Consider the following 24,185-nt stretch of genomic DNA (forward strand, 5'->3'; position numbering starts at 1 on the left):
AAGAATAAATGGTTCCTGTGTGTCAGTTCACAGCTAAATGGAGCTGAAATAGCTGTACAGAACATTATGTGCTACACTAACTGAGACTGCCCTTGAACAGTTATTATCTGCTGTTTTTTTTTCTTCTATTATTGACATTTTACTATTGGAAACAAATGCCTATCCCCTATTTTGTGATATTTTTGAAGTAATCTGTAAGACTGCTTAAAGACATTTTTTGTTTTTCTTTAATTTTTATTCCATCAACAGTTGCTTGTTCTGTATTGGAGGGCTGTGAGTAGGCCTGTCACAATAACAAATTTTGCTAGACGATAATTTTCCAAAATATTATTGCCAATAAACGATATTATTGTCAATGTTATTTTGATTTTTTTTCATATTTTTATTGATGTTATTATGATAAATGGGATAATAAAGTGAGTACACCATATCAAAAGCAAGAAACTTTAAATTCTTTAGAGTATTTAATTGTAATTAAAGGTCAGGATCTTTTAAATAGAATAAATTAAACAAAACATATAATAAATTTAACAAACAAGAAAAAAAAAACAATGAAAATAAAATGGACTCTTTAAAAAAAAATGCATGTCAATGAAAATAATTAATACTAATCAAAAACAATAAAACATAGACCCTGTCTCTAAAGAAAAAACGAAATTCCAAAAAACAAAAACAAAAAAAACAACAACATTAAAAACTATAGCCTAAATAAAAGGGAGTTTATACAGTTCCTGAATTGTTTGTAATATGTACTTTTTCCCAGTCAATCCGTACTGTCTGTCAAACATTTTGAACATTTCTGGCCGTATTGAAGGGCTGCATTTCTTTGGCAATGTAGCTGTCTTTGAGCGCCCACCATTTGGCGCTTTTATTTCTATTTACTTTGCCGACCAAAAGCCTCAGTAAGAGCGGATTGTCAAAGAACAAGGCTCCGCTGCACCTCCCCTCCTTCTTCTTCTTCGTCGCCACTATTTTCAAACAAATGCGACATATCAGCTCGTTGGTGTTCATGAGCTCACACTTTGTTCATTCTGATAAAAAACAAATATTCCCACACTGGGACTGTGGCAGGCGGCTTAAGAACCGTATCTTTCGTGCCATCACTCATATTAGCGTGTGTTTCCTCCTTACCCCTCAGGACGCTCGCTTCAGCTCTCTCTGTGTGTATGCGCGAGCAGCCCCGTCTTCACCCCAAAGATCGCATTTTTGACAGATGCACACTCCGCTATAAATCCACTATAAATCTGCTATAGACCCTATGCACCCAGATGTTAGGAAAGATAGACGTAGTGAGCCATCGTCTCATTCAGCCTCTTTGGTCGAAAGAGAGGAGGAAAACAAACATGCATGTACATATCAGTTTATCGAGGCTGGCACACTTACCGAGGACGTTTTTATTTATCGTTCAGTTAATTGATTTAGTGATTATCGTGACAGGCCTAGCTGTGAGTGAGAGCTCTTGTTTTGCAAACTCAAGGCTTTGATTTGGGAAATGGGTTTTGGACAGCAGACACAACTTTTGCACCCCATGTGGTCATGCATACAAATGTATTGTGCTGAGAAACACTCCTTCTTTAAGGTCGAGAGATGCTGCACTGATTGCTATTTTCTTTAAAGTGAAGAGTCTGATTGATTGAATTATTCCTGTGATGATCTCTTATAGAAATATATTCGTTCATCAGATGTCACCTCAAGGTGGATGGGGATTTACTACACACCACTTCACGATACGATGACACTGAAAGAGCCATCACTGCTATCCGATCCTTGACAGAGACAGTAAGGGGATAAATTCACAGCACTTCAGAGGTGGTTCATAAGAGGCATGCTCAAACCTAATCTATTCACTCAGAGCTGTGATCATCATCTGAATGCTGTCGTGTTTACGCTCCGCTGAACATCTCATCAGTGAAATATACAGCAGCGTTCTCTGTCTCACTCTCCAGTTTAAGGATTTTGGCAGCTACTGCTCAAACTGCTGCCAGTGTGCATGCTTTCTATGTTTTTACTACTTGACTTGGCAGGTGTCACTTCTTGAATACTTCAGCCTGATGTGAGCAGCATGCTTAAACCATGCGCTACAATGCATCTCATTTAAGTGATGTGTCAGGATTGAGATTAAAAAGGCGTGGTTCATATTCACCTTGGTACTGTTGTTTAAGTCTTTCAGGAACACTTGATCTCAGGAGTTAAAAACAGTTGTTTTTGGAGTTGCAATGTAGTTTTTTTATGGAATGATGACAAAAAGGAGAATGAGTCCAGTCATCTCTGTCATAGATTTATTTCTTTAGAAAAGTGTTTCTGTACTGTATGGATTACATTTTATAGCAGAACACACATGCCCAGTCAGACACATTACAAAAACATTCACCTTACTGTACTCTACTAGACGTATACTGAACACAAGGCACTCATTGGCATTAATCCCTTGATGCCTGTTGTTGTAAATTTGCGACATACCCTGTCGGGTCTTGATGCAGCTGAAATTACCTTTGTATCTCATTATTACATATTGATTCATATTCTACACAAACCAAAGAGCGTATCAGATCCAATGTGTCACAATATATTGGTCAGGGGATTAACTTTTTAAGTCTGTATATGTAATATAACTTAGTTATAACTATTGTGTGTACTTTTCTCAAATTAACAATCTCTTAATTTAACATCTATAACAGGGGTCTGCAACCTTTACTTTTCAAAGAGCCGTTTTGCCTCAGCTCACCTGAATGAAAGTCATTCGGGAGCCACATAATCTACTTTATCTTCACATTGAGACAAAAAAGTGTATAATCTGGTGAATAATTATCTAAATGAGTAGTTTTTGTGTGTGTTTTGTGATTTTATAGTTTTTTATTTTTAATAAATCTGCAAATTTGAGAGGTTTCAATAAGTTGAAAATAATTAAAAAAAAAAAAAATCAAAAATTTGTTTAATAAAAAAGGAATAAAAAAATGGGCAAAATTGTGATATTTCAATACATATGCTGAAATGTTATAATTTTGCAAAAAAAAAAAAAAACCTAATGCAGTTTCAAAATTTTGCTTAACTTCCAAATATTGAAAAACTTTCTATTATATAAAGAATGCAAAAATTTTCTTAATCTTAAAAATATGGATTTTTTTTTTATAATTTGCAAAAATGTCAGAAAATTGAAAAAAAAAAATCCAAAAAATTGCAAAAAAGTGCAAAAAATTAAAAGCTTTATTTCAAGAGGTGTAGCAAAAATACCCTCTGTAAGAAAATTTTTAAACACCCTTTGTTTTAATAATATTTTGAAGCTACAAGGAGCCACTGCAAAGGAGTCAAAGAGCTGTATGAGGCTCCAGAGTTGCAGGTTGCAGACTCCTGAGCTATAAGAATGCAAAACTAAATAAAACAATCTATTTTTATAATTGTTAATTCTGGCAGTAAGGGGTTAAAAACACTTTAGCTTGTTAATTAAAATTACTCTTAACACCACTAACTTGACACGCGATTAACACACGTGTAGGATGTGTATGACCCTTGACCTGCCCTGTTGGTTGGGAAATCAGGAATGGATACAGCACTAACATGACATTATGGTTGACACGGGAAAATGAGTAAAGATGGTGTTTTGAATGGGAAATTCATCTCCAAAGTTGGCACACTGGCCATCCAGACCGTGTCGTGCTTAAGCATGATTGCCCTGCACTGTTCCCACACTGGAAAGTGTATGAATATGAACCATTACCAGGCTCCACACAGGCATGGCTGGCCTACGTCACCGTGAAGCCTTTGTGTACACAAAGCGCTTGTATGGTTCAGTTTGCCAGTGCGACCGAATCCTCAAACACTACTTGCTGGCCAAGCATACCGCCGCTGTATCCAGGGAACTCTTCTTTTTTTTCGACCAAAAGTACCTGTTGGACGATGTCTGTTGTGGTGCTGAGCTCTATCAGTTTGTGTTGAGCTGCCTAAAAAAAAATTAGTTCAAAAACTTGAAAATTATCCTTGTAAGGTAAATTTTGAAAAGATTGTAAAAAATTGGGTGATTAATTTCAGATTAATCACCAGTTAACTATGAACAATCATACGATTAATCGCGATAAAATATTTTAATCGATTCACTGTGATAAGATTTTAAACTCCATCATGTTTTGAGAGTAGAGCTACGTTCACAGTATTAGCAGTTTTTTAACGACATCTAAAAAGTATTCCTGCAGTGACAAAAAGAAAAAAGGACATGCTGCTCAGCTGAGGAGAAAACCTTTGAATGAAGGATATGAATCACTGTGAGAGTGTTGAGTCCAAACAGCTCACAGAGAAGATGGTTGAATTCATCGCTCAGGGACAACAAACTAATCTCCATGGCAGATGATTCAGGTTTACGCCACTTCCTTGATCCCCGGTATATCCTGGCTCCCTGACACTACATTTCTCACACAGCCTCACCGCAGCTGTAAAGTATAGTCCATGACAGCATACAAGGTGATTTAAACACTGTAGAGTCTGCGACCATGGACTGCACAACTGTTGTTAGGTACTCAGCACAAAGGAGTGATCCTTCTGATTTTAATTCAGGTCAGCTAGTGTAACTAGGTGGCAAAAAAAGAAAAAGAAAAAAGAAAGGAAAATAACAGAAGAAAGACATGTCAGTGTCCTTTTTTTATTTACATACATGGTTCTGTAGCTGGGCTCTGCAATTGTGACTGGCAGCACAAGCAGCCTTGGAATGAGCTGTATTGCCTGCATGCTAGGTTTTCGGGTCTCACACAACAGCAGAGCATTTAAAATAGATTAGATGTGTTTTTTTTAATATAAAACATATGTCATTTGTCTTATTCAATCCTAATCTAAGCAAACAGAAGTATCAGATCCGGACTTGGTATTGGGAGATATTCAATATTGAACAAATCCGTGTTGATGGCCATAAAGCTGATGAGGATAGCTATGGCTGATAACTCCGTTGTTTTGGAAAACAATTTGTCCTCACACTGTTTGTATCACACCATGATAATTGTGTCCAAACTTTGTTTAAGGCTATGAATGGACCCATACTATCAGCTAACCAAACCTAGATGATAAGTCTTTGGAGTAATTTCTCATGTTCACTCACCGGGCCCCCCTTAATGCATTAACTAATAACACATCGTAACCTCCCAGTAAGTGGCGTTACCACAGCGTGTAAGAAAGGGGTGTGTTTGAGTTCATGAGAGGGCAAGTTTGGGAGCATCTTACCAAAAAGCCATCAGAGGTCCTGGGGGGCAATTTAACAGGTCATGCACATGCATGCACCATTACTGAGGTTTTCAGGGACTATTAGGAGCATTGATGGTCAGTGACCCTTTCCTTTATTCACGTATGAAAGCAGAAGCAGCAGTATTCTCTCAGACAACATCAGGTGGGAACATTTCCACAAAGGGGAATAATTTGTCAAGCTTGTGGTTTTCTGTTGATGTGAGTAATGGGCCTGAACAGCAGGAAAGCTGTCATGTGTCGTCTTGACTGTTCTGGCGCCATAAAAGTGGAATAAAAGAGGTCTTTCTTTGGGGGGAAAAGGCACCAAGGCCTGATTTGCCTCTGAAGCCGTAAATTTAGAAATGTTGAGTAGTCCACTGATTTGTCGCTGTGAGCTGTACTGCGTCTGTCAAAGGTGATGCTTGTTTTGGATAAAGGTTGTTATACCCCCCCCCCCCCCCCCCCCCCCCCCCACACACACACACACACACACACACACACACACACACACACACACATCATCATCAGGACCAACTGCTTATCTGCGCATTCAACGCATCCTACACCCTGCGAGTGTGGAGCTATGTGTTGTATCCCTCTAATTCACTCCCTCCTCACATCCCTCTGTCTCTTGCTCTCTTTTTCTCTTCCTCCCACTGTCTCTCCGTCTGTCTGGCGTGGCGATGACCTGTCTGGGCTTTGACGCATCTATTTGTATTGTAACTCAAGCGTTGCTGCCTCCTTCAGCCAGTTTATGATGCGTCTTTTTAAGTAATCTTAACCTGAGTAGGAGTGAGCCAAAAAAAGAGGGCTGATTGACTCTTATTTTGTTGTGTGTGTGTGTGTGTGTGTGTGTGTGTGTGTAAATCGCAGTCTGCGGGTGTGGTGATGCGGTCACCGCTACAGTAAAGCAGCGAGGGAGAGGAGGAGGAGGGGGAGGAGGGGGAAACAATGCCATGAATGATTTATTAGTCTGGCATTACTGGGCCAATCCCCACAGAGAGACAGAGGAGAGAGAAGAGAGAAGAGGAGAGGAAGATGGAAGGATAAATTGTTGGAGGATTGTGCCTTGAGGGGAAAGGAGAAAAGGGAAGAAAGGGAAAACAGAGATATGCTCTGAGGAAGATACAAAGGAGGAAAATATTCAGAGAGGTGAAATTAAAGAAAAGCAGCTTTAATTGTTTGATGTCTATGGGGTCATGGGTAGGGGTCAGAAAAAAGATGAATGGCCCGTCTTTCTCTCTGGACCTGTGCTGACTAATTTGACTTTCACCTCTACAAGAGGAGCTCAAATGTCTAGATCTATGGGTGGTGGTGACCGAGTACACGCACATGGTTGTTATAAACACAGAAGAGCAAAGAACTTAGTTGGATAGATCTGCCTTATGGATCGGCCCTTTGTCCATAATAACCAATCTAACTTTTTAAAATCTGTATCAGACTGATAACAGCATCAAAACGAAAAATGGTGAATGTCCCTATAAGTTTTAATACCCAATCCCAAATTTTTAAGACAGAGTTTCTGCCAATACCAAGCCCTGATACTTGAATTAACCCAAATAAAAGAGCTGCACTTTTTGTCTTCATTATAGTTTATTTATGGAAGGACCATAAGGAATTTTGGTTACTTGTTAGTAAACACAGCGTTCAAACTGGGCTCCTCCTCCTCCTTGGCTCAGTGCCAGCAGCAGCACACACAAAACCTCTGACCGTGACTACATGAACACACTCATTAGCTCAGCAACCACCTGCAGCATCATGTTTCTATATGGGAGAGACTCAAAAGCCATGCAACAGACCTGGAATGTTAGCACAAGCTAAACACTGGGTTATTCGACACATACCTGCTCTGTAGAGAGCCAACTCGCGTCACTCTTTGTCCCGTGCTGCTCTTCAAGTGCTCGAAAGTTGTGTAAAGCTTCACTCTCCTTCAAGAAAAACCTTGATCTGTTTGGCTTTTTGTTTCACTTTGGTTGTGTTTTTCCTGACCCGTGCTGTGTCCACTATTGTAGCCGCTCTGGTTAGCTTGTTCCACACACTAATCAACACACTAAGTCACTTGTGCACTGGGAGGACTGTGATTTGCAGATGTAAATACGTTTACTCTCCAGCCAAAAACGTCCCCATAAAACCAAAAAATGAACATACAGGCAGAGGAGAGTTTGAGGCAGACACAGACACTGACACACATGTATAGAAGCCCAGAAGTGACGATTGAGCAGGATTATTCCCGTAAAAGTTGATATTTTATTTTTTGAGAAAATTCTGCAGACCCTACCTTTTAAGCTAGTATTGGACCAAATCTGAATTTTACAGTTCAACTTCAAGATTAATTCCTAAAAATATTAATGAAATGCTGTTAATTTAAAATCTCGAAAAGCGAGAACTTGATTTCCCCAGGAGAGGAGCTGGTTGTCCAAAGCATTCACCTTCTCTGTAATCTTTTGGCCGTTATGCTTTCTTGATGCTGTTCATGCTTCCTCTTGAAGTCCTTCTTCTTCTTAAAGTATGTTCCACTGACACAGTAGCCTTTTGCTCTGTTGCTTTAGTTAATGTGGTGTATTTTGTTTCATGTTTACTTATACAGATGTATCAAGCATTAGCTACAACAGTGACTGTTGTAGCTAATGCTATCAGCTCTACTTCATTACCTGACATTGGGATAAAGCCGTCACTAAAAATTAAAGCACATTTGGTGTCCTTTTCTATGATTTAATTTTAATAACTGTTACTAAGCTCAGAATATTACTCCTGTAACCTTTTTTCTATTAATCAAAAATGTAAAATCTCTTTTGAAAAAAATGAGAAACCAACAACAACCAACAAGAAAGAATAACAGCAAATCCCAAAAACTACCACATCAGCCTCTCACAGAGTCAGTATGAGGATAGATGCTGATCAGATGAATGCACTCTATTCTTCTTTTTTTTTTAATCCAGAGGGGAATTCTTAATACGACTTTGTGCTGTGCAAACACAGAAAAGTTAAATTTAGGAAAATATTAGGACATGCTGTTCAGATGTGTCTCATTTGTTGTTTTGTTTTGTGATTTGTGGTTGTGTTTTGCTCTTCAGGGCCACCGTAAATCTCTTTTTATGTGATTATGTGCAGGAACCTTTAATACAAAAAGTCTTGCCTAATTTTTGTAATTATCCTCGACTTAGCATCAACTTCATAATGAAAAACACAACAGCACAGTTAACCCGTCTCGAGGCTGTGTTACTCAAGCATTTAGGGTGATGAAACTTTGGAACGAAGTTTATTTTCTGTTATGTAATTGAGGCAATTAGTGGATACGGGGACGGGAAGCAAATTCCCACAATGTTTTGCTTGACGTCAAACTTTGTGAGGTAGGAATTTGCATATTTGACCTGTGGTAAACCGTGTTAGTGCTTCTTTTTAGGAGAACCCAAATCTGAGGGTGCTCTATTGGCTGTGTTGCACCATCCAGGCTTATATAAGCTGACCTGTTGGGAGTGTGAGCTGGACTCAAAGCAGAGAGACAGCAGTTGAGGATATAAATGTGTCTTTCATTACAACACTGTGAATTGATTCTTCCCTTAATGACTAAACCTGAGCTTGCTCAGTGATAAATGGGAAGCAAGGCCTGAAATGTTACACTCTACAAGGGGACATAAACACAGGCACAAAATAGCAAAGTACAGAATATCACTGAAGTGTGCTCAGTTAATTAATCAAAACTAAAGAAACAGACTCAGTTTTTCTATTGCTTGTGCTTAGCTAACAGTTTCATATTTAAGGCAGAATGACCACCATCCATGCTCTCTGCAAGGAAATAGGCGACAAAATGTTGACTAAAGTGGAAATGAAACTGCACCAGGATCACTGACATCCTGCCTGTAGATCTTTTAAGTGGACACTGCTGTGTGCACAACCAATTATTTAAAAGAGTAACTCTCAAACATTAAGACAGAGAAGGTTACACCAATTCTATTAAATGGTCTGTCCTCAGCAGCTCTTAAAGAAAGGACATTTTACCCATGCAAATACGGACACTGGAAAGCCATACATGGTCTAACACAACCCTGAAAGCTCACTTTATAGCCCTCCATTCTTCTTTTGTCGTCTTCTGAATCTTATTTCATGTCTCAATGAGTGTTTGTTCTCTTCACCGCTTTCTTTTTTCTTCTCTGTCTCTTTCTGCCCTCTTTCTTTCATCCGTCCATGCTCCCCCCCTTATTTATGTGGCACTGGAACAGCTGTCTCGTGCAGGGTGTAAGGTTGGCCAGGCAGGCTGGCTGCCGGCTCTGCAGGGCTCGAACACTGAGCTCATTGTGTCGTACGCGCACACTCTCACACACAGACACACATTCTTCTCTTATATGCTCAGAAGCCACACGGTTACATCCATTCACATCCATTTAAATGGAGACAGGAAGGAGTGGGCAGCTGGGTCCACGTTTTGCTGGGTTTCCATTGAGCTACACCAATGTGAGTTATGACATTTGGATTAAGAAAGCTGAATGAGAAGGGCAAATGTTGGAAACACTCCCCAAACTATTTTCCACGAAACACTTCTTTCAATCCTATAGTTTAGAAATGTGCTTGCTTAGCTTCCTATACTATTAAACATAGGCTTCTCCTGCTTCCTATATTTTAAACACAAGGAAACACTGCTGGGTGTTCATGCTAAATGTGCAAATTTCAACCTGCTACATATTCATTTTTTATAAAAATCCCTAAATCTGTCTGTAAACCAAACAATATGGAGGTGCAGCAGTATTTTATTGGAGAAAATGGGGGTAAAATTTGTAAGAGGGATTTGTCTGTTTAAGTTAACCTAAGAGAACCATCACAGAGACAGATGTGTACCTGTTAACTCAAAGGGAGGCCCAAAGGCTGAGACTGCTTACACTTTAAACCCACTGAAAATGCAGACTCTGTGCTCTTGTGTTTGGCAATGTTATATAAATGGTGCCTAGTTTTTCTGTAGATGGCAAATGAGCCTTTTTGGAACATCTTTAGCTTATTCAGTTTATCTGATCCTGGCCAATACATGTGGACTTTGTTACGCATAAAAAAAGTGCCTCCTCCAGTAAATAGCTTATTAGACCCCCTAAACATGCTCAAAAACTCACCAAAATTGGCACACACATTGTGTGCACCCAAAATTTACATATGATACCAAACATGACCCCCAACATCCCATAATATGCCCTGTAGCACCAGAAAAGCACTCAAAAACACACTAAAATGGCCCTAGTTGGGGCTAGGAATGTCGTAGAGCAGTGTTTCCCAAACTTTTGTTCAGGTGACCCACTTTTTTGGAGGAATAAGCCACGGCGACCCAATCCAAAAAATCCAAAATATGTCCAATCAGTAAATCCACTGACAGGATAAGTGTGCAAAAATAAACAAAGGTTCTTTAATCATGTTTCTGCATCATCATACTTCTATGGTACCAGCTAAAAGGCCTAAGAGACAAATTAGACAAATGCATTACAACTTTGTCAGGCTTACACTCCTAAAATACATTTTTACTATGACGGGTTTGCCTGCTTGCTTCTCAGAATTGTATCCCAGCTATGTGTACAAGATGAGAGAACAACACACGTATTGAGTGCAGCATCCAGTCTGTTTCTGTATTTTGTCTTCAATAATGTGAGAACTCCAATTTGTATTTTTTTTAATGAGCCTGTTAGAGTCAAGTTTCTGTCAGTCATGATAGACAAGAAAGAAACTTCTATTCTATTTCCATTCTATTCTATTCCATTTTTATGTGGTTGTGAAAGAGATAAGAAGCAAAATACATACAGATATGACAGTGGGAGGAGCCAATCACCAGTAGACAAATCGTTGAGGGGGAGACTTCTTCTGGTTAGGGAAAGCATGAATTTTATGTAAACATTCTGGAAACTAATCTGGCGACCCGAAAAAAATCTCTGGCGACCCACCTATGGGTCAGGACCCAGACTTTGGGAATGACTGTAGAGAGATTAATTCAACATCAAAACGTTCGTCTCATTGAGACCCACAAAAAAGAAAGCTGGTGTTTTTCGCCTATCTCGCACAGGAAACCGGCAATTTGCCTTCCAAAAAAAGACTTTGCTGCATTTTTATAACCTGACACGCCAGACGAACAGTTTCATATATCCGCCACGTAAATATTTCACAAGTCCATCTGGGTAGCAGCTCTTCCAATTTGTTTTCAGAGGCGGGACTTTAAAAAAAATCTGCAGCTGGTGATTGGACGACTGTTCTGATTAACACACTCACCACGGACCAGTCCACATCAAGCCACTGTATGACGTAGCTTATGTGAGCCGATGCTTCTAAGAAACAATAGATGAACAGCTACTGAATCACGAGCTGTGAAAAAGGCGTTAGACAACAGCTTCTGTTTTTTATAAATTTAACTTAAGAATCAAAGGAACGTTGACAAGTACGAAAGTCTGCTGACGTCACGTCTGCTCCCACAGCTCCCGCCTCTCTACCCTGATTGGGCCTGTTAGAATTTAGCCGAGTGAAATCGTTGGTCATTGGAGCATGGCAAGATGGACCGGGAGTTGAGAAACTGAATCAGGCAGGTCCGTCTGCTCTGCAAGGTTAGCATTTTTACCCTTTCTGCAAAAATTATCTCCTCTGAATCTACAAGTAGTATCAGCTTGAAAACATGACAGACTAGACCCTGTTTTACAGAAGTTGTTCGGGAAGTTGTTATTCAGGACCTGGTTTTCAAATGGCGAGCCCTCAAAGTCGGTCAACGCTCTGCTGCTGATGGCTTTGTTTTCATGCGCAGACATTATAAATGTATTATAAATAATACATGTATGACCCCCAACATCCCATAATTTTCTCTCTAACGCCAACTAGGCACACTACAACTCCTTTCGTTTCCACTAGAAATGTCGCACAGACACCAACATCAAAATGTTTGTCTCATTGACACAAAAAAAATCATACTCTGACACCCTGACTTATCCCAGACAGGAATCCCGCTGTTTACCTTTAAAATGGCATTTCCACACATTTTTCCCTTTCTACACTCTTTCATAAGCATGCTCAGAAACTCACCAAAATTGGTACACACATTACGAGTGACAAAAATTTCGATATATATACATGATGTGTTCTCTAGCGCCACCTAGGCACACCAAAACGGCCATTACAACCAGTATGAATGTTGTAGAGAGATGAAACCAAAGCCAAAAAGTTCGGACCTGTCTAACGCTGCTTGCAGCTTTAATTTATAGTTAGCTGTTGGTTGTATGAAGTAGAACATAGACGGTGAGACAAGACCTCAGTGTTAAACAAAGGAAATGTTGAAATTGACCAATCAGAATAAAAAATTCATCAGAACATTGTAATAAATAAGATTAGACTGAAACACAGTGTAAAACAATTGAATAAGACAGTCTATTGACCTGCTCTACATGTAGTATGTCTTGTCCTTTAACTTACTTTCATTATTTCCACTAATCTAACACCACCTTGGATGAATAAAAGGCTTTTTTCCCCATGAGTTTGAATATCTATTGAAAAAGACTTCATAGACACTCTTTCCTTTTCATGTTATCGTGGCATTGTCTTGCAGTTAGATCATGAAACACTGTATAAACAAAACTGGCCGTGTTGTTTTTATCTCTTACAATTTTACAACAGAGCCCTAACATCACTGCAATTTGTAGCTCATTTCCGCAGCCTCCACTGGAAGTCTTCATTTCTTTCTCATTTGCTCTTCAATTTACTGCTCCCCCTCAAAGCATTTTTGTCTTCATCTCTTCCACTCAAGTGGCTCTCTTCATTTTTCTGCTCTACGCTCCTGTCTTCTTCTGCCTGCTTTTACTCTCGGGTCTCCTTGTCCTCATTAAGGCAAAATTGAAATCATTGCAAGCTGTTTTTGCAAATCTCTCACACGTAACACATAAATGTATACTGAGGAGTAGTTATGTAAGGATTAATTGTTCTCAAAGTGGCAGGTAAGTATGAATAGATGGATGAGAGGAAACCTCTGTGCTGCTGCAGAGCTAGGCAGATGAGAAAGGAGTGTATAGAAAGATTGGTAAACAAAAATGAACCATCACTCCTGGCCCTAAAAAGTCTCCTCACATCATGAACATTTTATCAGCAAAGTATCAAAGTTATTAATAAAATGCACTCAAACCTGCTTTTTTAATCCTTTAAACACTCAGAACACTTTTGCACTACATCATATTTACTAATCCAGGGACTGTGTCCACTTTGCTGATCTAGGGACTGTGTCCACTTTACTGGTCTAGGTACTGTGTCCACTTTCCTGATTTTGTGTTTGTAGTGCACTCAGCATCGCCTGTTTTTTTTTTTTTTGTTTGTTTGTTAGTTTTTTTGTCACCGTGCTCTCAGGGTTGTCAGACAAATGTAGTTAATCTCCTAAAACATCTCCACACTTGTTACTGTCACTTTTTGATCATGGAGTAAGAAAATAGGAAGTGGTGGGACTTCTGACATGCCACCAGCACTACTGGAGGCCCAACCAGAGGGTGGGAACTCTAACCACACTCCTTTTTTTCCTTGAGGTACAGGTTTCATATCTAGAACTAATGCTGCAATACCATTTTCATCCATTTTATTTGGTTTGTCGTTCTGTAATTGTGTTGATTGAAAGAAAGTGAGAAAAAAGAAAAACTAAGCAAGTTAGTTCTTGGTGCAACTTTGAATTCAGCATAGGGCGGGTGATATATTGAGTATACTCAATGTATCGCGGGTTTGTACACGTGAGATATATAAAATGACTATATCGCAATCATTGAGTACAAACAGCAACCTAAATGTTTTCAGACGTCGTTCGCTGGTTTCACTCTCTGCTGTTTAGCTGGTGCTCCTCTCTCAGCCAGCACCACGCTCTCCCGCCCACCCAGAAAAATTCTCCTGCGCATGAGGGTTTTGATATTAGGAGAGGAGAGAAGAAAGTCGCTTGTATGTCTCATCAGTTGCGGGTTTTGGATTCCCAGGCTTGTTTTCTATTGCGTAGTCGCTCATTTGGGTTTGCTTTGCTGCCTGTATGATCCCTGATTGTCTCCCCACTGTCTCCAACGAGAAACCAATGCGACACATTTTTTAATTTCACTTTCACTTTCTTACGCATCCTGTCACCCCCCTCTGAATGCCATTCGGTCACGGCAATCAGCTGTGCACTGCTGGAAACATAACGGCAGATGAGTTTGATGCTATTTTACAGCTGATTACCAAAATACTGCTGGCTGGGAAATTATCAGAAGACAAACCCAAATCCAGTATAATTCAACCAGACCCCAGGCTCAAAGACAGAAGTCGCTTGAGTCCTTTCAGCATGACCAACATTAGCCAGGTAGCTGATTTATGGAAATGAAAGTAACATTATCTCCAACTTTATTTCATGACATTTTCAAAGGGTTATCTAATAATATAAAAAATGAAAATATATATAATATAATATAATGTAATATAATATAATATAATAAGTCAACTTTTTGCATTCAAATTTTAAAAATCCAACTAAAGGGTCTGCTTAAATCATTATACTGATGTCATTTTATGCATCAAAGGGTTGGCTTTAACATAAATTTAGTGATTTAGAGGAGAAATCAGAATATCAAGATATATCGTGTATCAGGATATAGCCTAAAAAATATAAAGATATTGGATTCTGGCCATATTGTGCTGCCCTAATTCAGTACTTCACTTTTAGAATCATGTAGTCAATATAACAAGAACAGCATTTTTCTTTTTAAAATCTCTCAAAATTACAATCATTTATATCCCAAACTGACGCAGAGAAGTTGGCCCATGCTTTCAGTTCAACAAGGGTTAGATTACTGCAGCGCCCTGTGCGCACAAACTGTCCATAGGATCAGTAGGACAGGCTCAGCTCATTCAGGACACAGCATACAGCGTCCTGTTGTCCTGACGTGCACGAGAAAACTTGAACATACCGCCCTGTTTTCTGAAAACACTTCACTGAGTTCCATTTCAACATAGATTACTAAATCCTATTACTAGTCCATGAAGTACTCAGTGGTTTAGATCCTCTGTGTATTACTGACCTGCTTACAGACTAACCTGATCTGACCCCTGGGGTCATCGGGGGAAGACTTATAACTGAAGACCTTATAAGTGAAGACCTTCAGTTGCTGTGGTCATCCTCTCTGGAACAGCCTGCCTACTTACCTGTGGTCCATCACATCTCTACTCTAAAAACTCAACATGAAACCTTCATGGTACAAAGCAAACAATTAGCTGTGAGCATGTGAACATGATGACTCATGGATAGCTGCATGTTTGTTTCTTTTTTAAAACAATGTTTTTAGCTTCAGTGTAAAGAACATTGAGCTTACCTGTAATGAAATGTACTTTATAAATATAACTGCATCTGAAGCATGTAGTGAGCAGTACTGAGGAAGAGGTGGCGTGGTACAACTTTTATAACCTAGCAACAGTTAACGCTGGGGGGGAAGTGATTTGAAATAAATATTGTGGGCGCTGCCTTCACACACCTCGTAGCACACTCTCACACACAAGTGAAAACATGCATACACATTCATACACATTGTTTTGACTCAAGAAGAAACTTGGAGTTCTTACTTACTGAAAGGAGACAGAGACACTGAACACTTGAAGTGTAAAACTTTAAAATTATAATTTGATGAATTGTTTCAGCCTAAAGTTATGGAGAAGTTTGTGTGTTCAAAAGTGTTTGAAAAAGATGAAGTTCATTTATGAAAGCTTTCATATTGACCGCATATTATAAGACTGGAGGTTCCAGATTTTTCCATATATTAATAATTTTTAAAAGATATATTCAATGTGTTTTAACACTGGTCTGGTATGAGAAATGATAAAAATCAACAAAAAAAAATAAATGACAAATTTGAAAATCATTAAATAAGACAATTATAGTCAAGCTGTCTGTTATTATTGCCTTGGTTGCAGTGATGAGATGATCTGTCAGTCTGACCAGTTTCATTGTACAAACAGCTTCAGGGGACATGGTTATGTGCATTTCAGCTTACTACTATCACGAGTCCTCAGTGTATCTTCTACGCATTAACACCTGTACCTCGATGGCGTCTTCCCACTGACTCATAGAGGATACATGTTGACACCAGGTGTAAACAGGTCCCTTGTGTCTCTTTCTGCACAAACCACTCTGGTGTCATCATGTAGCTCTAAGCATCTATCTCTCTGGCTCACCAGACTTCTTCTGTCCCTCTGCTACCTATCATTCTGTCTCCAGTCTGTACAATCTGTGTGTGTGTGTGTGTGTGTGTTTGTGTGTGTGTGTGTGTGTGTGTGTGTGTGTGTGTGTGTGTGTGTGTGTGTGTGTGTGTGTGTGTGTGTGTGTGTGTGTGTGTGTGTGTGTGTTTGACAGGGAAAGAGTGAGAGCAGAGGAGGCAAAGGAGGGTTGGCTGTGGATAATGTGTGCAAATTTGTCAGGGAGCATCCTGTTCTCTGTCACAAGTACACAGCGCTCTTCTGTCTCCTCTTATGTTCGTTCATCTCCTGCTCTCTCCTCTCCTGAGTCCTCTCTGACTCTCTTTTCCTTTCCAGAAACTCCTTCAAATCCTCCTACCTCTCCCTACCTTCATCTGTCTATCCATCCATCCATGCATCCATCCCTTCCTCGGCTGACAGTGGTGTCGTGCAGAGCAGCGATGAATAATTTATCAGGCGGGGTTGTTCTGCCCTGCCCTGCTCCTCACTTTTGGCTCGCCGCGGTGATGGAGAACATTTGGTTTAGTGCACGCAACCCACACATGCACTGTCACCAAGGACATGATCAATAACCTGCACAGCTGTGTTGAGTACACACAGATTGTGAGACATGTTGAGCAAAGATGATGCCTTGAAACACCAGATTCGGGTCACTGGAAGATGTTTGTTGAACAAGTTAAGAGGTAGTTTGGAGGATGTGTTGCAGTACAAGCAACTTCCTAAACAGATAAAAAGAATATGAAATTACAGGCTCTGGTTTTTGTGAATTGCTTTGCTGGTATAATGCTACCAAAATGAAATACAAAATGATGAAACACTCAACACAGATTAAATCTTTTAATCATTTTCTGTCCACTTGCAGTTAAACCAGAAGAAAGATATCATTTGAAAGTTTTATGAGAACCCAAAATGTTTTTATTCAGGAAATCTAATCAAGGACTCTAAACAAAAAGACTGAGTTTTTTTGTGATAAATGTCAGCAGCAGTTTAATAATCTGTACGTATCTAATGTAAACTGAATTAGCTAACATTAGCCTGTTGCCTGAGTTCTGTAGAAGGACTTACATTAGCTAGTCTTCTTGTGATTTTAGTATAGATTAAAGGGGCTGTGAGGAGTTTGAAAGTGATCTTAAAAAAGTTTCCCTTCTAGATATATGCCTCATTATAATCCACACTTGAAAATGAGATTATCCCGCCAATATTACAGGTTACAGGTTATTTTAAATTGCTACTTCTTAGCATCCAGTTCGGGTTGTCGACTGGATTGATTTACACCTAGGCACATCTAGGTCTCTATGACAACACCATGCCGGCTGACGAAGTGAAGTAGTGAAAAGAGATAGAACACAGATATCTGTGTTTTTCTCTGCTGAAAACGATTTCTGTGATTAATTTTGTAGTGATGGTGGACACAGGAGCCCAACTGTCAGACAGAAAAAGGACAGAAGAGCAGAAGAAAGCCAAACGGGAGAGTGATACAGCCAGAGCTAAAGGCTAATTAGCCGTTAGCTCGGGCTGTATCACTCTATAACACAGGGGCTAAACTGTTTGTGGTAATGTTCATTCTAACCCACAGTCAGCAGTTATTCTGCAGTGGTCTGTTCAAACTTGAGAGTCTATCAATAAAATAAAAAGAGTGACGTTACACTAGCTCTGGTTGGTAGATGACTGACAGGACATAGCTAACCAGGATTCATTAACGTTACACATTACATACATGTCTTAGAGCAACAGACTGCCAGCTGCGCTATACAGCTACTAAACTACATCCAAACTGACAGTGTTTACATGTTGATACGTTAGCCTAAAGATACGTCGGAGCACCAGGCTAACATGTAGCCGGCTTCTGCAACGTCTGCTTGATGTCAAGTTTCAAACCGTATCGCTACATAACTGCACTGATAAATACCTACTTTGGCGCGTTGTATCCAGTAAAAGATGTCTTGAACAAAGAACATTTGTTTTGATCTGATCTTTATTTAATTACAAAACAATCACACACCTCGCTAAAAGTAATTTACGACAGTGTGCGGAGACTCCAGGCCACAAGGTGGTGAGGTTGTACAAGCAGAACACATCCTCCTCATAGCATCTGTAAAGTTGAATAAAAATCAAAGGTGTAGTGTTTTTATCATGGTAGGCCTAAAAAAACCCGCTTTGTCTCAGCTGTATCACAGCAATTTGCGACTAGCTCAACCTGTAGCTTTATCAACGTAATGGCTACCACTGCATTGCTCAAATGTTCTACTACCTGAAAACAATCAAACATGGTGGATAACAGAAGGGTTCTCAGAGTGCAGTGCAGTTTAGCAGTATTTTGATCTGGACAACAGGGTTTAAGTTTCCCATTGACTGTATCTGCTAAACTGACATATTAGTGCTTTGGACCTTATTAACTTGCATACTTTGAGTCCTTTTTGGGATTTAATTGAGCTAAATTTTGACTTTTTTTCCTGTTTTCTTACTCTGAAAAAAATCAATAAGAAATTTGTTGCCTCCAAGCACCAATAGTTTGTATCTGACTCATTCTAAAGCATGAAACTCTCAATGGGCTCTTAAATGTGTTCTTTGTGATTAGAGCCACACCCAATAGCTATTATTTGTGGTTGACAGATTGTCAATTATAGAAACAAGTGCTTGATTAATTGGATATTCAGTCGCAAAATTTCAAACTTCTCATTTAGTCATCACCTTTTTAACTAACCATTACTTGTTAATACCTTTTGAACTCAACATTAGAAATCCTTATTCATGTCGGACGCAGTATTCGTTTTTAATGCGTAACATAGTCCAAGTTTGCTTTGTGTTAGGAGAGGTTCAGGAAAAAAAGATGAAGAGAGAAGAGGATATGCTGTAAAGTAAATATTTTTAAGGGAAAATGTATAACCTAGTGTTACTCTAACTTTGAACTGTTAAGTTAAATGCCATGATGCCTGCTGGTTCACTGATCCTGCTGGCACCTTTTGTTTTGCAGTTTCCAGGTGGCTGTTTTGCATGTGCTACACTAGGCAGAAATGGTAAAGGTGTGAGATCTCTCACTCCTCCACTTATTTCTTATGGGATGTTGTTTACCTGTTGACTTCCTGACCCATGCCAATCTCAGCACACATCAGAATACATCAATAAACCTTTGCACCTCTTTGTGTGACTGCATACGTAACACCATGCTTGCTTTTTTTTTTGAGTTTGTGGTTTTTAGATCCAACAAAGAGAAAGATGTCCGTAGCAAAATTTGCCTACACTTTGTAAGCCCTAAGGACTTGTCTGTAGTGTCTGCAGACATTTCCCAACAGAAGTGCTCCTGAATTGAGAAACAGTGTTTAGTGATTCATGCTGTGCCAGCTGTTAGATCTGAATGTAAACTGTTAGTGAAGAGCAGGTAAACTCACAATCTGCCCCTTGCATGTTTGGTTTGAGGAAAGGTAACTAATCTAAACCCAGACAGAGCTGAGTTTCAGACTACATCCCAGGGCTAACCATTCTGACTGAAGGAGCTTGACTGGTCTGTCATGTCTAGTAATGTCTGTCACTTTGAGTAAGGTGTATCCTTACCCTTAGTTTCGTGCTGCAGTCTAAATCCAAAGCACTGGTAACAGCTGTCTCTCCCACCTCCTCCTCCTCTCCACAGACATCACACACGCCTGTTGCTATGTTGCAGACACTTTGAGAACAAGAGACAGAGCAGAAACACTACTTGGAAAATTTCAAGTGACAAGTCCTCCACTGTTAGTTGTTAAGCTTACTTTTGTGTTTGTTCAACTGTGCCTTTTCATTGTTTACAAATCATGAACCACCTCTTGTATATTTTCATCTGTCAGTGGCAGCTGCATGTGTGGCTGTGTTTACTGAAGTTGATACTAAGCCTAGTGTTACACTAGACACAGTCTGCCTTCTTTCTAGATCCTGTTATCATTGTTCACACTCTCACAGATAACATGTAAATCATGATGCAAATAGAAACGTGACTTTATACGACTCCTGAAGAAACAGACTGTTTAATACCACCAGAGCCTGTTTGTCGAGAAATAGCTGTTAGCTTGTGTAAGAGCGACAAGCTAAATCACTTTACTGGTTGTCTGTTAGCAATGTTGTTCAATTCCTTAAAATGACTTTTATCCTTACTAGAAGTCATGTTACATTAAAAACAGCAAAAGATTTGCTTACCAATCAGTTGAGTGCTTACCTGGTCAAGAGAAAATTATCCATCTCTGCACTGGTCTTGAAGCCTTACTAAGCTCAAAAAACTCACCATTTTTAAAGGTAAATTTCAATATTAATCCTAGGCCCCGTTACACGACAACGTTTCATCCGAAAACACTAAAACGCAGTGAAAAAATCTGCGTTTACACTGTTAGTAAGCATGGCAGGCCTGTAGGTGGCGCTGTAACTGTCTTGTCCAGACGCTGCTATGGGGAGTCTCCACTGAAGTAGAGTTGAGCTGATCAACTGGTGCATTGTGGAATACTAAATGCAGAAGTGGAGCAACAGATGTACATTTTGTATGAAGACAGTCAGTAGATTCAGCAGATTAAACAGCACAAGCACAACACGATAGTTCACGACGATCGTAGCAACGGGACTGTTGTACCGTTTCATGCGCTTGCGCGAAGCGGAGTGTGATGTCAGCACTTCCACTGAAACCGCCAGCTCACTGTTTACATGTCAATGGTGTCGGCAGCGATTCAGAAAAATTCCACAATGGAGGCCGTTTTCAAAAGTTTGCGTTTTAGGTCGGCTGAAACGCTGTTTACGTGGAAACACGAAGCCAAAACACAACAAAACATTTGCGTTTCACCCTAAAACCATTGTTGTGTAAACAGCCCCCTAGTTTTGGCATTTCTGGTATACCTTTTTGATTCAGGTGGAATGAGCTACCTGTGAGTTAAAAAAGTATTTGAACCAAGTGGCAACCTCTGGCCATGGGTAATGAAGCCAGTGCAGGTATGCTTAAAGTTGCTGTATCTTCGATGTTCACTTGAGGATTGCTACTGGGAACAACACACAGTTATTTTTTACTGCAAAAATAAACATGTTTACAGCCTGTTTATGCAGTTTTGGTCTGAATGGCAAATTTATCTAGTAGCAAGCAGTGTACTGGATGGTTTTTTAGAAGAAAAACTCAGCAGTTTACATACCTGTCAACATTAGACTTTGACAAAGCGGGGGATTGCCAGGTCTGATGACACCTATCTTATACCGTACTTATCAACAAACTTTTAATTGGTGTCAGCATGAAAAATCAGGAGAAAATCGGAAGAAATCACAAATCAGGAGTACAGCAGGAGAAGGGGTTAAAAAGTGAGAGACTGCTGAAATCAGGAGTGTTGGCAGTTGTATATTTAGAGTACTTTAAACAAGTTTGACATAATTGGAGGCACAGCACACTTTACTGACAAGCAGGCACACTTTAGCTGTTTAGCTGTTAGCAAGGAAGCTCATAGCTACATCAGCCCTGCCTCTTTGTCTCCTTCCAACCATGGTTAGATTGAGTCAGTATTTCCAACATTGGGTCTGCGGATGACAGGCTTCAAAGATGGGTGATGTCACAGAGACTACATCCATGTTGTACACAGTCTATGATCTGAACCAGTTTGCCTGCCCCAGCTTTCATTGTTTACCTTGATAGCTTTTCATGGGGGGCCTCAATACCTCAGACCCTCTCAGGTCAAACATATACACACCATTCTGCACTAACCAAGGGGATTGGGTGGCTGCTGCCTGTATTTTAACAAAGCATATTTCCTTAATGTTGTTAAATGTCATTTCATGATTCTTATATCCTACTTGTTGCTCCTTTAAGAGATGAAAAATCAACCAATTTGGCATCTTTGCTCCTTGACATTTTTCTGCCTCTCAGTTGATTCCAGCATCCCAAAGATTATAGTCTGATAAAAGTAAAAAAGAGACTAAATCATAAACATCAGTGTTTGTCTCCATAGTTTTTACAAAGCGGAAAGCTCACGAGTTGAAGTCAGGAGAAAGTTCTTTCATTGACTCTTTGATGTTTTGAAAATAGTACTCATGTCCATGTGCAGTCTGACTGACTGCTCATTAAAGCCTTCTACTCTGGATTAATGAACAATGGTCTGCTTTACCAAAGCCCTCTTTTATTGGTGTCAATCAAAGCTTTTTTCAACCAGAGTGTTTGGTCCGCTGGTAAAACTGTTTTTGACTCAGAGGAGATTCATAAAGTTTTCCTGGCTCCGTCTGATACACGATCTGAGCCACACAGACGTGCTCTGAGTGGCTGGTGGTAGACTACACACAGATGCCTCAGCTGTAAAACTGTGTTTACATGAAAAATGAGAGTTTGTAAGATTCTGCCATCTGTAACCTGAATATTAGTGTTAGAAACTGAAACTTAAACATGGTTCGTTTGCCTTGTTTGTGCTAACGTCCAGTTGGTTTGTTTTTGATTTTAAAGGAACGTCACACTGTGAGTGAACATAAGCCTTAATAGAGTTACTGCGAGCAAAGCCAATGGCTTATTATGATAACAGTCCTTTTTTTCCCTGACTGAAGTTCAGTTGTGTCAGACTGAAATTATGTGCAACATGTTCTCCTCATTGGCCCTTTTCATTTTATCCCTTTAACCCTTGTATGGATTTGGATCAGAAATCTCAGTTCAGGATGGATTTGGCAAAACTAATTGCCTGAAATCTCAGTTTACAGTTACAGCTTTACATATCTGTGGATCAGGGGCGAGCAGTCATAATAAGGTATGAATGCAGTGCATGTCCAAGCCCTTTAATAAAATCATTGAAAATATTAATCTGTCAGTATGTTCTAATATACAATACCTCAGTTTTACTGTTGGTCTTAAATTCCTGCCTCATCTGTCCTGTTTTGTTTGCGAAAAGCTGACAGCTTGCGCACTGCTATACCGAGTAGTATCAGCTTAACTGCCAATGCGCATGGTCATAACTGGATTAACTTAATGGGCTCTAATTTTGTGGCGCAGCGCAGGGGGCGCAAGCCTGGCGCAGGCTGCGCAGTGCTAATTTCGTGTGGCGCACCGCCGTGTGCTGTCAACTTTACAATTTGGTTGACCGTCTGCTCAGAGATGGGTGTGACGGTGCGCCGGGGGGAGTTGATGGCGCACCAGGGGGAGGTGTCAGCAGATGCATGTTGGTGCAGTGACAATTTCGTGCCAAAAAAGCAGCTGAAAGCTCGCCAGCTCCAACCTGGTCTATTCTCGGCGCAAAGCGGAGTGCACCCCACGCAGCTGTAATTTGGTGACAGGCGCACATGTGCACACATGTCAACAAAGCCTCAGAGGCAGGTTTCCAGAGTGTCAGGCACATTTTAATGCAATAAACAATCACAGCAATCACTATTTAATGTAACTGTCTGAACCAGCAGATACATTTATATCTATTTTAACTGTCCCGTCACATCTGATGTCAGATTAAAGCCGTTTGTCATAATGGAAAGTTAACCTGACGGCAGCTGGAAGTTTGATGCACATCTTACAGTTAAACAATAAACAGCCTTAAAATCTGATACTGAGTATATATCTGGTTCTCTCATTTCATTTAATTCAAAGAAAAGAGGGAGAGAAAAGAGGAAGAAAAAAGAGACAAAATAAACGTGTGTCACTCAGGATTTACTCGTGATTTCCCATATTTCTCTGTTTTAGTCTTTATTTTTAACGTGATCTAAAAAGATGGAGTACATTATTGCAAGGAGGATGAGGTGGAGACACCAGGAGAGTATACAGTATATCACCAAAGGTTCTGCTATTTGGCGATGACAAACGCTAAAAAACGGGTACCCGCTGTAGTTAACACTTC

General features: G+C 39.8%; 1 protein-coding gene across 1 annotated transcript in view; it reads left to right on the forward strand.

The window, feature by feature from the left end:
* The window catches only part of trit1 (tRNA isopentenyltransferase 1), a 60,700-nt gene that overhangs the window by 3,769 nt on the left and 32,746 nt on the right, over nt 1-24,185 (forward strand). The gene's annotated exons all lie outside the window — the stretch shown is intronic.

Source organism: Halichoeres trimaculatus, unplaced genomic scaffold (genome assembly GCF_033239565.1).
Source record: "Halichoeres trimaculatus isolate MK-OKI-2021-1 unplaced genomic scaffold, fHalTri1.1 fHalTri1_scaffold_14, whole genome shotgun sequence".
NCBI classification, from domain to species: Eukaryota; Metazoa; Chordata; class Actinopteri; order Labriformes; family Labridae; genus Halichoeres; species Halichoeres trimaculatus.